Source organism: Myotis myotis, unplaced genomic scaffold (assembly GCF_014108235.1).
Source record: "Myotis myotis isolate mMyoMyo1 unplaced genomic scaffold, mMyoMyo1.p scaffold_m19_p_15, whole genome shotgun sequence".
In the NCBI taxonomy this organism is placed as follows: Eukaryota; Metazoa; Chordata; class Mammalia; order Chiroptera; family Vespertilionidae; genus Myotis; species Myotis myotis.
The window spans coordinates 20,331,877-20,347,268 of record NW_023416319.1 but is presented as its reverse complement, the minus strand read 5'-3'; positions in this window follow the sequence as shown (position 1 = coordinate 20,347,268).

Genomic DNA, 15,392 nt, shown 5'->3' with positions numbered 1-15,392 from the left:
GGCGCTGACTGGCTGTCTCACAGCTTCTGTGCGGTTCGTGTTTGCAGTCTAGCTCCTCGCCCAGTGTCAGGAGCCAAGTAGGTGTTCAATAAATGTGTGTGAAAGCAAAATGAACTGGGATGAGAGCGGAAAACTCAGGCCCCTATCTTGGAGGAAAAACAGAATTGAGAGTCCAGGAATAATAACAGTTGTTCAGCGCCAGAGCAGCTGGATCTGGATAAGCAGACCCAACCCAGCGACCCCAGGCGGCTGCCCGTGTAGCTCCATTCCTTTCTGCAGTGGAAGTACAAGCTGCCCTCTCCCTCCTCCAACTGCTCACCCCCGTGGTCAGGGTGAGGAATCGCCTGAGGGCTGTGCCTTCAACTCTGAGCTGAAAGGGACCTTCCACGGCCTCTAGTCAGAGTCTATGTAATGTTTTCTTAAATGATTTTCATTAAGTTCATTCAATAAATATTTATTGCGCATCCATGAACAAGGCCCTGTATTGCTGCAACAAGAAGTGTGATCCTTGTTAAAATTAGAAGCAAGTTAATAAGTCAGGCGTTTTCTACAGCCAGAAGTATTTAAGGAGCAAACATAAGCATTTAATGCAAACAAAAACATTCAAAGCAGCTATTATTTCAAAAAGCAGAGAGCTAACTTTAAAAGAGGTCTCTTTTTTTTTTTGAAAAATTATTCCCTTCCTGATGGAAACAACAATTTCCAAACATGGAGAATTGATGGGTGGGCCTGGGAGGTAGCCAAAGACTTTTGCCAGCAAATACAGACAAGATCCACTCTTGGACACTAAAGAAAGCTGAAGGCTTGACATCAGGCAAAGCAAGCCTAGGCAAGCCCCTGGAAAGTCAGGAAGGAATTAGAGGGAATTCAAGATTTCTTCAAGCCTGCAGAAAACCACAGTTCAATGAAGTAACTGAAAATGTGAACTATTGCAAAAAATATGAAAACAGGGGAAGGTTAGAGAATGAGCTGCCTGGTTGTGTTTGCTTTTCTTTAAGTCTTGCTCTAAATTGATACAATATCTCAGAGTCTGAGTTCAACAGGTGGACCTGGAGCCCAGCACCAGGTTTGAGGTGAACAGAGATTCTGTTCACATTTAGTGCAGACCAGTGCTTTGTGAGTAGAAATCCAGCTAAACATTTACCTTCCTTTGACCCAGCAAATGCTCTCCAAGAGAAAGAGGGGGCGGGGGGGGGGCGGGGGGGACAGAGAGACTTAGCGTCTCAGCTCTGGGACTGCTACAACAAAATACCAGAGATGGATGACTTAAACAGGCTGGGAAGCCAAAGATCAAGGTGCCCACATGTCGGGTTCTTGGTGAGATCCCTCTTTCTGGCTGGCAGATGTCTGCCTTCTGGCTACACCCTCACGTGGCAGAGAGAAGAAGGCCTGGTATCTCTTCCTCTTCTTAGAAGGAATAATGGGAACAATAACAAGTCCCCTCATTGAGGCTCTACCCTCATGACTTTATCTAAAACTAATTACCTCCCAAAGACTACAATTTTTAACATTATCATTGGGGGTTTGGGCTTCAACATATGAATTTGGGGGGGGGGGGGAGAGACACAATTTGGTCCATAATAATACCCAACAGAAATGACAAGTTTAGCCCACCAAACACATGTACAAGAATATCTAGCAGCCTCATTCATAATTGCCCAAACTTGGAAACAACGCAATTGCTCATCCACAGGAGAACGAACAATCTGTGGTGTGTCCAGACAGTGGGCTCAGGAGCAAGAACAAACCCCGGACGACGTGAATGAGCCACACGGGCATCGTGAAGGAAACTAGACACAGGAGTGCGTACTGTTTAATTCAATTTGTATGAAGTAACATGCAAGCAAAACTAACCTATGATGACAGAAGCCAAAATAATGGTCATGTTAAAGAGAAGAGTGACGGGGAATTCTTCCGGGCTTTCGGAAATATTCTGTGTTTTGATCTAGGTGGTGGGAGCCTGTGTGTGTGTGTGTGTGAACATACACCAAGTTGTGTACTTTATGAAGGTTATGCCCAATTAGGAAAAGAAAGAAAACATTTCTATCAGTGATGACAAGTACACGAAGGGTGAACTACCACTTTCTCCGCTCCCGCCATGGCAGGCGTTGCTAATTAATCACCAGACTCCTTTCATGAAACTCAGCTTCAGAATCATTCCCCATCCAGCACTCCAGTCAGTTTTCTTTGAGACAAAAACAATGAATGTTGCCTTCTGTGCACACAAGCATCTTAATTAAGAGAGAAGGTACGCTGTCCTCTTCGATTTGGGGAGCCATGCTATGGGCAAGCCTGGCTTCCACGTTCTGACTGGTGGCAGCTTCCCTGGATTCCAGGTTCAGTTCCCAAGAGGAAATGGCTTCGGAAGAGCAGACTTGGAAACTGGAGAATGAGAGCATGAGGGGCACACGACTGGAAGGGAGCCCCCTGACCGAGGGTTGGGGAACTGAGCTCTACAGGTAACAATGGGGCCCAGCAAAGACTAGTTGGACGGGGGCCCACTTCCTCCCACGTAGCACAAACGGTTTTCTCTACTAGCAGGGAATGCCGGGGGAAGAGGACCGCAGTGCACGCTGGGCTGCAGGAAATGACGGCCTCTTGCTTTGCCCGCTGTCCTCCGGCAGCTGGAAACACAGCCTCCTCCTCGGCTCACCCGGGCTCCTCTGCATCACCTTAAGGATGCTAACACTTCCCACGGGCTCACTCCTACAACTTACAAAGTCTTCCATGTCCCCTGTCACCCCACGGGGGATCTGGGCAGAGTGGAATACACCCCCACCCCGTTTTAAATAAGAAAGCTGAGGTCCAGAGATGTGTGATTCGCAAACAACAGAAGCCCAGGTCTGCCTTCCTCCTAAGCCCATGCTCCTTCTTTGTCTTTTCCTTTAGTTTTAGTTTTTATTTTTACCTCAAAGCTATACATGCACAAAATGGTCAAATCGGTCTATAAGATTTGTTATGAAAATGGCAGTCCCCCGCCCCATTTCCCTTCTCTGGAGCCAACAACTTTCACCTTTTTAAGCTGATTATGTTAGAATTTATCTCCACAACATATAAAACTAGATCCCCACCAACTTGAATCACTGTGGAATTCCAGCACAGTGAGCGCACAAGCTCCTACAAGCTCCCAGAAAGAGTAACATGAATGTCACCTACAAAGAGCTAGGAAATAGAATGGTCCTCGTCATCTCAACAACAGCAGTGGAGCACAGAAGCCAGTAGAACAATATCTTTAAAGTTCTGAATGAAAATGATCCTCAACCTAAAATTCCATACACAGCCAAACTGTCAATCAAATGGGAGGGTAACATAAAGACATTTCAGATTTGAAAGGTCTCCAAATACTGCCCTCTCCTGTATCCTCTCTCAAGAAACAGTAGCCGAAACTGGTTTGGCTCAGTGGATAGAGCGTCGGCCTGCGGACTGAAAGGTCCCAGGTTCGATTCCGGTCAAGGGCATGTACCTGGGTTGCGGGCACATCCCCAGTGGGGGATGTGCAGGAGGCAGCTGATCGATGTTTCTCTCTCATCGATGTTTCTAACTTTCTATCTCTCTCCCTTCCTCTCTGTGAAAAATCAATAAAAAATATATTTAAAAAAAGAAAAAAGAAAAAAAAGAAACAGTTATAGGATGCCCAGTCCTTCACATCTTACTCAAAATGTTGTTAGCTTGCTTCTATTTTCTCTGTCCTTGCAAGTATTGGACCTTCAGAAAAACCCCTTTTCTGTCAATTTACTACAATTTTGAGAGAATGAAAGGAGATGATTCAACCAATTATCATTACCCAGAAGTTCTCTGCTCTTTTATTCATTTGTAAATAATGGACCCTTCAAAGAAAATCTTATGCAAAAGACAAATAGCTAAGGCACACAAAAGCAGCATTGCACAGTTTCTCTCCATCGGCTAACTGTTAAGAAAGCTTCTGTAGCTAATTAATGAAAAATGATTAAATTAGCACAACACCATTTTGTGACCATAAATTAATGCTTGGCTCTAGGCATTGAGTATCAGCAGTTGTTAACGTCACCCCCTACATGCACACACATAACGCGATAACACAACATTATGCCTGCCTTTTTAAAAAATATTTTTAATTGATTTCAGAGAGGAGGGGAAAGGGAGAGAGAGATAAAAACATCAATGATGAGAGAGAATCATTAATCAGTTGCCTCCTGCACATCCCCTACTGGGGATTGAGCCCACAACCAGGGCATGTGCCCTGACCGGGAATTTAACCGTGACCTCCTGGTTCACAGGTCGATGCTCAACCAGTGAGCCACACCAGCTGGGCCCTCATGTCTGCCTTTTGATGAAAGAACACACCATGTATAGTTGCTAAAAAATCAAAACTTGAATTGATCGAGCCTCTGCATCCAGCTCCCAAACTACTGGAAATACAGAGGACAGAAAACACGATGAACTGCGCCATCAGTGTGCAGTTGGCAAAATCCAGACGGGGGAAGGTCATTGGTTGAGTAATCGGGGTTCTTCAGCATGTAAATTGGGGGGTCAAGAGAGAATCTTTGGATTCAAAGAGACTTAAAAGACTTTCAAATAAAAAAGTAGCCGAAACCGGTTTGGCTCAGTGGATAGAGCGTCGGCCTGCGGACTGAAAGGTCCCAGGTTCGATTCCGGTCGAGGGCATGTACCTGGGTTGCGGGCATATCCCCAGTAGGAGATGTGCAGGAGGCGGCTGATCGATGTTTCTCTCTCATCGATGTTTCTGACTATCTCTCTCCCTTCTTCTCTGTAAAAAATCAATAAAATATATATTTTAAAAAAGTAGGTAAGTGCACACCCATGTAAGTGCACGCCAGCAGTATTATTCACAATAGCCAACAGATGGAAGCAACTCCAATGTCCATTGGCAGATAAGTGGATAAACAAGATGTGGTAAACTCTTCAGCCTTAAAAGGAAGGAAATCTAGCACATGCCACAACATGGATGGACCTGGAGGATAGAATGCTCAGTGCAATAAGCCAGCCATGAAAAGACAAATACTGTATGATCCCTCCTCGCATGAGGTACCGGAGTGGTCAGATTCATGGAGACAGAAAGTAGCATGAATGTTTCCAGGGCCGGGGGGTGGGGGTGGAAGGTTGTTTAATGGGTATAGACTTTCCATTTTGCATGATTAACAAGTTCTAGAGATCTGTGACAAAAGACTGGGCGTATACTTAACACTGCTGAACTGTACACTTAAAAAGGGCTAAGATTGTGAATGTTATGCTATGTGTTTTTTACTACAACTAAAATTTTATTTAATTTTAAAAAGTGGGTAAGACCAAATGGTAAGTTGAAGGAGAATCTTGGTTATAAAATTATATAGACATGCAAGGAAGAAGTTACCATAACTGTCAGGATGGGAGCGACTCTGGGGGAAGGAAAGGAGTTATGTTGGAGACAGGTGCTCTGGAGCTGCATTTCTTGATCTAGGTCAGTGGTTCTCAACCTTCTGGCCCTTTAAATACAGTTCCTCATGTTGTGTCCCAACCATAAAATTATTTTCGTTGCTACTTCATAACTGTAATGTTGCTGCTGTTATGAATCGTAATGTAAATATCTGATATGCAGGATGGTCTTGGGCGACCCCTGTGAAAGGGTCGTTCGACCGCCAAAGGGGTCGCGACCCACAAGTTGAGAACCGCTGATCTAGGTGCTAATCTACCAGGGTGCTCACCTTATACTAATGCATTTGTATGCTATACATTTGTCTTCCGCAGTTTTCTGTGTCCATTTTAAATACAATTAAAAAGTAACACACAAAAAAAGAAACTGAAAAGAAAGAAAGCTGCTGCAATCTGTCAGCCAACACATTCTGGTAAGACATTTCATCTCAATGAACAGAGAATACTAGAGCGGGGCAGCCTGAAGCTGGGCCCCCTCACCTCTGCCTCCCTGAGGACTTTGCAACCCCCTTTGCTGCACCACGTCTCCTCTCTGCACCTGAACCCGGGTCCTGCGCACAGCCAGCCTTCCCCACCCCCCAGGGACAGTCTCCCAGGGCGAACAGCTGAGCTCTGCTGGGGGTCACAGAGGGAAGCAGGACTCAGCGGCATGACAAACAGGGTCACAAACACACACACACACACACACACACACACACACACACACACGAGCACAGAAAAGAAGGCTCAGACACCTTTGTTGTCAGCTGTCAAATTTCATTTTCTGGTTTCCCAATTCTCTAATGTCATTTCTACTAAAATCCTGTGCCACCATAATGCACCGTCACAGGTCAGGATGCAACAGCTTCCTGTCCGTCTGTGCTGATGGGCGACCCAACACCGAGTCCCTGCTGCTCTGTAGACATGGCCTCCAGCACACACGGGAGGCTGCTGGGGGGCAGTGGCTAAGACCACAGCTTCCAGCCCTAGCTGGTTTGGCTCAGTGGATAGAGCATCGGCCCTCGGACTGAAGGGTCCCAGGTTTAATTCCAGTCAAGGGCATGTACCTCAGTTGCAGGCTCCATCCACAGCTCTGGTCAGGGCACCTGCAGGGAGGCAACCAATCGATGTGTCTCTCTCACATCAGTGTTTCTCTCTCTCTCTCTCTCTCTCTCTCTCTCGCTCTCTCTCTCCCCCTCTCCCTCCCCTCCCCTCCCCTCCCCTCCCCTCCCTTCCACTCTCCCTAAAAATCAATGGAAAAATATCCTTTGGTGAGAATTAACAAAACAAAAAAGACCACAGCTTCCAGTTTAGGCTCCCTGGGTTCAAATCTAGCTCTGCTGCCGGACCTATTATGATGTCATTTAAAGACACAGCCTCAGATTCAGTGACCAAAGAGGAAAAACCAGGAGGAGGGGCAGGTCTTCACCAGTGATTCTTTGTGTCCTGGGGATGGGAGAGCTTGAGAAGTCTTGCTGCTTCCAGACTTGTTCTCCAGCTGCCTGCTCGACTCCTCAAACTCAACATGACCAAAACCCAATTCATGGGCTCCCTCTCCCCTCCTCCAACCCCAATCCTCCTCTAGTGTTTTCTGTCTCTCCGAACGCCCTCCTGCCTGCCCAGTTAGATGAGCAGAAACCTATGCAGCACCCTTTACGCCTCCCTCTCCCTCACCTCACTGCTGACCCATCGTCATGACAGACAGACATCACCTTTAATTGCATCACAGTCACCCACGTGTCTCCATCTCCCCATCTTCCCCCTGGACACTATGGGAATGGGGTTCCCTGGGGTTACACCACACGCCTCTCCTTCTCACCACTACCATTTAAACTTACTTCCAGGATCATCTGATTAATATCTGCCTCCTCCACTAGACTGTAAGCTCCAAGAGGGCCGGGGACATGCCTGCGTTACTCACCACTGGATCCCTCCACTTAGCACCTGCCTGGCCTGGCACATCGCAGGTGTTCAGTGAATATACACAGAATGAACTAAACGTTAGATTGAAAAGGAGCGTGTTTCCCCCATTTACATGCTGTGGCCCAAGGAAGCCTGCACCTTCTGCAGCCCTTAGGACCTCCCTGTAGAAGCCACATCACTTCTCTCCACCTATTCCCCTCCCCTTCACCCTCCTGCCTACTCCTCAGAAACCCCAGGACAACTGAGGCGGGCCTGGATCAGGATTGTTTCCATGAAACCTGGCCCCCTACCTGCCCCACTGAGTCAAAACCTCCACTGCAGGTCTCTACCCCATCCTCTACCCCATCCCTGTCAAGCCTGTGAGTCTGGTATTTCCCCCAAGGCCGGCGAAAGACATGCAACCACAGTCACTGAAGACCCTTGCCCCACCCGAGCACCTCCTCCACCCACTCTGCGCTAAAGGAGCTCGCCATCCCCGAGAGAGACGGTCATATAAACACAGTGCGACGTGATCAGGGCTCCAGGAGAGATGTATTCACGTTGCTATGGGAATTCAGCCAGTGGAGCAGAGAGCTCTGCCCAGGAGACAGAGCTTGTTGGGGGAGGTATCTTTTGAGCTGGGTCTTGGATGGCACTGGGGAAAGTCATGGAAGGGGAGATTGTGCCACAGATCCAACATGAATTAATGCTCTTGGGACACAGCAGCAGAACTGAATTACAAACATAGCAGCAAAGGGGTGCTTGGGGTTTCTTTGATCCTGCCATTCCACTTCTGCAATTGAACTCATAGATTTACGCACTCATATGTGAAATGACATATGTTCAAGGAAACGTACTACGGCACTGTTTGCAAAAGATTAGAAATAATCCAAATATGCACGGGTATGAGACAGTTGTATTAGTCTCCTGTGGCTGTTGTAATAAATGACTACAGACCAGGTGGCTTAACACGGCAAAAATGTATTCTCTCCAGTTCTGGAGGCTCTGAAGAGAATCCTTTCTTTGCCTCTCCCAACTTCTGGTGGCTGCTGGCATCCCTTGGTCTGAGCACATCACTCCAAGCTCTGCCTCCTCCTCTTCCGCGTTAAATCTTCTGCTTCATAAGGACAAGTGTGATTGCACGTAGGGCCCCACCCGGATCATCAAGGGCCATCTCCTCATCTCAGGATCCTTAATGTAATCACACCTGCAAACTCCGTTTTTGCCATAAAGTTAACATTCACAGGTTCCAGAGATTCGTTTATGGGCATAGTTTAGGGGGCTCCTTGTTCAGCCAACCACATGGTACATCCACATAATAGAACATCTTGCAGACGTTAAGAAGAATGAGGTATCGCTCTGTGTGCGAACATGGAGTGAACTCCAAGGCATATTAAAAATGTGAATAATTAAAATGCGTATAATTGAAATACCTTAGCTAGTCAGAGTCCTTTACTTGATGGAGTGACCCAAACCTTCTCTTCTGTATAGTCTGATTCCCCAGTGGCCCCGCCTTTTGTTGGTTGCTATGGTTTTCCATCAACATTTACTAAGTACTAAGAGGTGTCCCAGAGTCGCAGATAGAATTCTTCTGCCATTTTGTGTAGCAGCCACCCATGTTCCCTTCGGTTCAGAGGAACATGGAGCCCAACATGGCCAGGTGGCATCTCAAGTCAATGGAATCATTCCGGCATCCCCAAAGGAGGCAGTCCCATCAGAACCATGGCCTTCAACCAGCAGAGCTCAAAGTCACCCAGGGAGGGACACAATTCTATAGATAAGTTATTCGATGTAAAAACAAGAAGCCCCTCCGATTCCACCTGTTGATGACTATGGGAGAAATAGTCACAGATTCAAAGGACATAGTGCACCCTGTAAGACAGAACCCCAACCTTTCAGGCCTGCTGGTACCATAACCAAGTCTTCAGGGCGGTCCCACAGTTTCACCAGGCCAACTGCGCCTGGTTTATAGGGCATGTGGTAAGACTAGTGAATTCCCAGGAGCACAAATCTGTTGCTGCGCTTACATTGCTCTGAAATTGGTTCCCTGGTCAGAAGCAGTATGATGTGGAATACCAGGACCCTGAATGAGATGAACACAGATGGTCAGGCTGGCAGAATATTTCAGGAAGGAGCGGCAAATCCACATCCAGAATACGTGTCTGTTCCAATGAGAACCAAATCAATGCCCCTCCGGATGGAAGGGGCCCAGTGTAACCCATCTGCCACCAGATGGCCAGCTGACTGGTTCACCAACCACCAGGAATGGTACGTCTCTAAAATGTCTGGAGGGCATTTCTTTCCTTCCTTTCCTCATTCACTCAACAATTTTCTAAGGCCCCCTAGGCCCAGCCCTATGCTTGGCCTGTAAGTGGCATAGCAGGGGCTGGACTCTTGGCCACCGTGTCAGGCTCAGGGTATTTGTACGGAGACACGAGAAATGAGATGATAGCTGCAACTGCCACCACTTCTCAAACAGAATGATGTGGTGAAAAGAGCACTGGACAGGGAGTCCCAAGCACCTGACTTCTAGTTCTAGGTTGGCCACCAGCACAGGACCCATGTGATGTGAATGGAGGCGTGTTGCTAGGCTCAGTCTCCCCATCCTTGAAACAGAACAGAAGCCCCAGGATAGCAGGTACCAGTGGTGGACATGGGTGGGGTGGTCAGACTGGTTCCCCTTGGTTGCAGGTAACAAGGAGAATTTTTATGGAGAATTTTTAAATAATCAACTAATAGTCTGCTTTTTATGTGGGCACTATATGCCCACAATTCTAAAGAATGTCGGTGAGAGAATACTCCTCACCAACAAGTCTTGTTTGCCTAAATTCTAAACAATTTCTACCATTACTATAGGCCTCGATCGCAGGCCAGGCCGAGGGACCCCACCCATGCACGAATTCGTGCACCGGGCCTCTAGTTGTTTTAATAATATATATGTAAGCTAAGTTTTAACATCGTATGTGTAAGCTTTAAATTAGCACATTTTACACACACATTTTACATATATATGTAAGCTAAGTTTTAACATCGTATGTGTAAGCTTTAAATTAGCACATTTTACAACTTATCTTTTAATAAACATGATATTTTACATGGATGTAAACTTTGAGAAATCCCAGTTACACCATGGGCCCCAGACACACACAGACCCAGCTACATATGTTTATGTCTAGAGTAAGTTTGTAATGGTTTGGAATCTTTCAAGCTCACTTCTGGCTACAATTTAAACAAATGAATTTAAGACAGAGAGTTTTAAGAGAAGTCCCCAACCACCCAATCTAACACTTGATGCATTGATTGGGGGAAAGGTCACCTGCACCATCTAGTGGCAGAAATTGTTATTACAGGTACATGCCCCTGAACGTTCTCATCTGGTAAGGCAACTCTGTCCAAAAAGGGTGAGAGTGACATGGCTACTGAGAACTTGAAATGTGGCCTGTCCGAGTTGAGATGTGCTGCAGATGTATGATACATACGAGCTCTTAAAGATTTAATATGAAAAAAGACCAGATGTTGTGGGACTCGGGTTTCCACAAGCAAGAATCACTCTTCTCCTTTCCGGCCATTGGTCCCAGGAAAGCAGAAACATGGAACAAGGGTCCTCCCTCCAGCATCTTGGAACACCCGCTATTTCCAGCCACACAGGAAGCAGAAGGAGGTAGTCAACACACCAACTGCTGGTTAGGAGACGGGGTTAGTGACAAAAGGAACCGCCAGTGGCAGAAAGGAGATGGCGGCCTGGGGCAGGTGCCTGGGGGATTCACTGTGAAGGGCCATGAGAGAACTTTCTGGAGTGATGGGAATGTTGTACATCTTAACTGGAGTGGTGGTTACAGAGATATATCCATCTGTCAAAACTGTGCTCTTAGTAGAGTTGATTTATTTGTATTGATTTCAGAGAGAAAAGGAGAGGGAGAGAAACATCAATGATGAAAAAATCATTAATCGGCTGCCTCCTGCACGTCCCCTACTGGGGATCAAGCCCCAAACCCGAGCATGTACTCTGACTGGGAATTGAACCGTGGCCTCCTGGTTCATTGGTCAATGTTCAACCACTGAGACACACTGGCCGGGCTAGTAGAGCTGATTTTCAAAGAGAGATGGGTTCAGATTCCCGCACTGCCACTCACTGGATGTGTTGTCTCAGGCCCGAGTCGCCATCTTTCCAAATCTCCATTTCTGTCTGTAAAGCATCGTCTGTGAGCTAACTCAATGATTTCCCAGTCCCTTTGTTTAAACAGAATCCACTCTAAACCAGAGACCAGGGAGCTCCCTGACTAAAGTGGGTACGGGGGATCTGGTGTGTCCTCACCCCCTTCCTCGCCTCACATTTTCTCCAAGCCCCAAATAGCTGATTGGCTCTGATTCTATGTCTCTGCTGAGGATTTGCTTCAGACTAAATATATCCCCCTTTCCGCCATACCAGATGGCTTCTGGATTCCTCTGCAAAGAGTAGGCTGTGCTCCCATGGAAGAGAGAAGCAGAGACAGGGAACAGAGCCATGCCCCGCCTCTCCATTCTCCTCCTCTGCCTGGTCCATTCAACACAGAACACACAGCAAGTGTTCAAGTGGCTGCAGCACGAGACCTCAATTTCAGTTACATTAAAGTACCTAATAAAGCCTGGATTACTGGTCATTGGGTTCCCAGTAAATCCCAGGGAGAGGCAGAAGGCCCTGGGCTTAGGCCTCTGTGCAGAACAGAAAGACGAATGGGTCTTTGTGCCCAGGGCAGTGTCATGGGGGAGGGAGGTCACTTTTTAAAAATATATGTTTTTATTGATTTCAAAGAGAGGAAGGGAGAAGGAGAGACAGAAACATGAACGATGAGAGAGAATCGTTGATCAGCTGCCTCCTGCATGCCCCCTCACCGGGGATCGAGCCCACAAACTGGGCATGTGCCCTGACTGGGAATAGGACCGTGACCTCCTGGTTCACAGGTCGATGCTCTACCACTGAGCCACGCCGGCTGGGCAGGAGGTTACCTGTTTAATGTTTTGTCTCCTCTGACCAGCCCAGCTTCCCTTCTTCTGCTTTCAGAGAACTGTATCAGTAGTTCCTTGCACTTGGGAACATGAAGACTCCTCTTAATACCCGCCATACTTCATAGCTGCATTTTTATCCATATGGAAAATACAGGCCACAAACACAATCTATTATGAGTTCATTGACTAAAAATATCTTGATGGATCACAACATGGGCAAACACTGGAGGGCAGTGCCCCCTCTGAGGGTAGGTAGTGCTTGGCATACTCATACTTCAAGTCCCCTTGCAGAGGAGAGCAGAGGGGGAGGAGAAGGGGAGGAGAGGGGGAGGACAGAAGGAGAAGGGGAGGAGAGGGTTATGGCTCTACCCAGGATAGGGTTAGGGGTGGGTTAGGATTAGGGTTAGTGTTAGGGTTATGGCTCTGCCCAGGATAGGGTTGAGGGGGTGGGTAAGAGATCAACCAAAGGACTTGTATGCATGCATATAAGCATAACCAATGGACACAAGATACTGGGGGTTAGGGGAGTCCGGGGGAAGGCCAAGGGAGGGGGTGGGGGGGAGGAGACATATATACTACTCTTTGTAATATTTTAAGCAATAAAACAAAATTTTAAAAAATCAATGGGAAATAAATCCTCGGGTGAGGATTAACAAAAAATAAATAAATAAATAAGCCACATATGTAATATTTTCTAGCAGTCATGTTAAGGTAAAAACAGATAACAGTCCTTTTAGTGATAGAATTTAATTACCAATATATCCAAAATATAATTTCAATATATAATCAATATAAAAATTATTGAGACATTTTTACATTCTCTTTTTCTTACTGAGTCTGAATTCTGGGGTGTATTTCACACTTAGTGCACATCTTGGTTCAGACTGGACACATCTCAAGTGCTCAACATCCACATGTGGCTAGAGGCTGCCACATGGGACAGTGCACACAGGAGAGGTTCTCCCTCAGCAGTTCCCAGCGGCGGGGGCTCACTCACCCTCCCTGCTGGAACACACACCATCCTGGAAGGCACTCTTGCTGTCAGCCCAGAGCCAGCACGGAGCAGTCATGGAGAACGTCCTGTGAGGACCGGCGGCCCAGCCAGAAGACGAACGGCACAGCGTCGTGCAGAGGATGCCAAGTGGGACTTGTGGGCTACATCCAGGCCGTGGGGGAGTTGTGTTTGGCTCCCATGGTGTTTTTAAATCTCTTGAGTGATTGCTGTCTTCATACCTTACATTTCCTTCCTGGCTCCTGAAGACATTGGGGTGTGTAACCCCTGCATAAAACCACAGTTCTTTTTTTATTATTTTTTTATTGATTGATTAGAGAGTAAGAGATTTGTTGTTCCACTTATGTATTCATTGGTCGTTTCTTGAATGTGCCCTGACCAAGGATCGAACTTGCAACCTTGGTATATCGGGACAACGCTCTAACCAACTGAGCTACCTGGCCAGGGCAAAACCAAGTTCTTAAAGGCAGGCAACCCTGGATGTTAATCTTGGCTCTGCCACGTTTTAGCTGACAGTGGATACATTAAACTTTTCATTGTGTCTCCTACTGTAAAATGGGAGATAACTACTTCACAGAGATGTACGACTTTAATGACACGGGAATTAATTGGCTAGCACAAAGCTTCGTACATAGTAAGTACTCAGTAAATTGTGGTATGAATTTTTCATTCACAGGAGACTTGAACTCTTTAGAGGCCCTGTCATAATTCCTCTTCCGATACTGGAAAATTGGGAAGCACGTAGGCAGGAGCTCTCAAAAGCAATCCCCTGCCTGGCCAGGTGTGGCTCAGTGGTTGAGTGTTGACCTATGAACCGGGAGGTAACGGTCGCATGTCAGGGGTACGGGCTCGATCCCCAGTGAGGGTGTGCAGGAAGCAGCCAATCAATGATTTCCTCTCATCATTGATGTTTCTCACTCCCCCTTCCTCTCTCTGAAATAAAAAAAAAAAGCCACTACCACTGCCATAGACCGGTGTTGAGGCATGGCTTCTGCACTCACGATTTTTAGTCTGTTTCCTTTCTCTGTTGCCCAAAGAATGGTTCAACTGAACAAAGTACCCCTCGTTACTAAGGCACTGAACATTTTAAAAGGTAGATTTGGGGAAACAAAAGGGGAAAGCTAGCAGTGAACTAATGGCCCCTCCTGCTAACCTCAATCCTGGTTCCAAGGCAGACACCTCTCAGGACCTGGGCACTGAATGCTGCTGATAAAGGATAAGATATTCATGAGCCACTTAGACCAAAACTTGGCCATGGCTCAACCCCAATTTTTGTTGTTGGTTTTTGCCTGTTATGGGGTAATGAAGAGGCTGGGACTTAAAAGAAGCATTGAAAAAAGCATGCTATGCTGCACACCATATCCCTCGAATAGGGCCAGGCTTCTTCACCATTCCCATCCCCATATGTTCCATTTCAGGAGTGCAGGCAAGAGCAAAGAGTGGGCAGCCCGCCAATGACAAAGACCATGGAACTGCCCCTAACCGGTTTGGCTCAGTGGATAGAGCGTTGGCCTGCGGACTCAAGGGTCCCAGGTTTGATTCTGGTCAAGGGCATGTACCTTGGTTGCGGGCACATCCCCGGTAGGGAGTGTGCAGGAGGCAGCTGATGGATGTTTCTCTGTCATCGATGTTTCTAACTCTCTATCCCTCTCCCTTCCTCTCTATAAAAAAAAATTAATAAAATATATTTAATAAAAAAAAAAGACCATGGAACTGGCCTGGGAAAACTCTTCCCAGCTGGTTTTCCTACCTTTCTTTCTGCTGTGTAGTGTGTGTCTTCTTCTTCAGTCCTTTCTCTGATTCAGTTACTAATGTTTATGTGCTCAGCACTGTACCAGGCATTTTATCCTATTTTTCAAAATTACTCCTGTCATTTACCCCCTGTCTCTGTTCCCTGCATCACTGTTTCGCATGTACTATCCATGAGTGTCTCTCCAACCTTCATTTACCAGGAACAGTGGCTCCTTTCTTTACAGTAAATAATGCAAGGCGGTCCTTGAGGCTGAGGACAGAGGGACAGACAGTCCTGAGCAGCACCTGGGGAGCTAGCACACCAGAAGAGGAGAGGAGGGGCAGGCAGCAGAGTGGAACAGCTGCAGAGCTT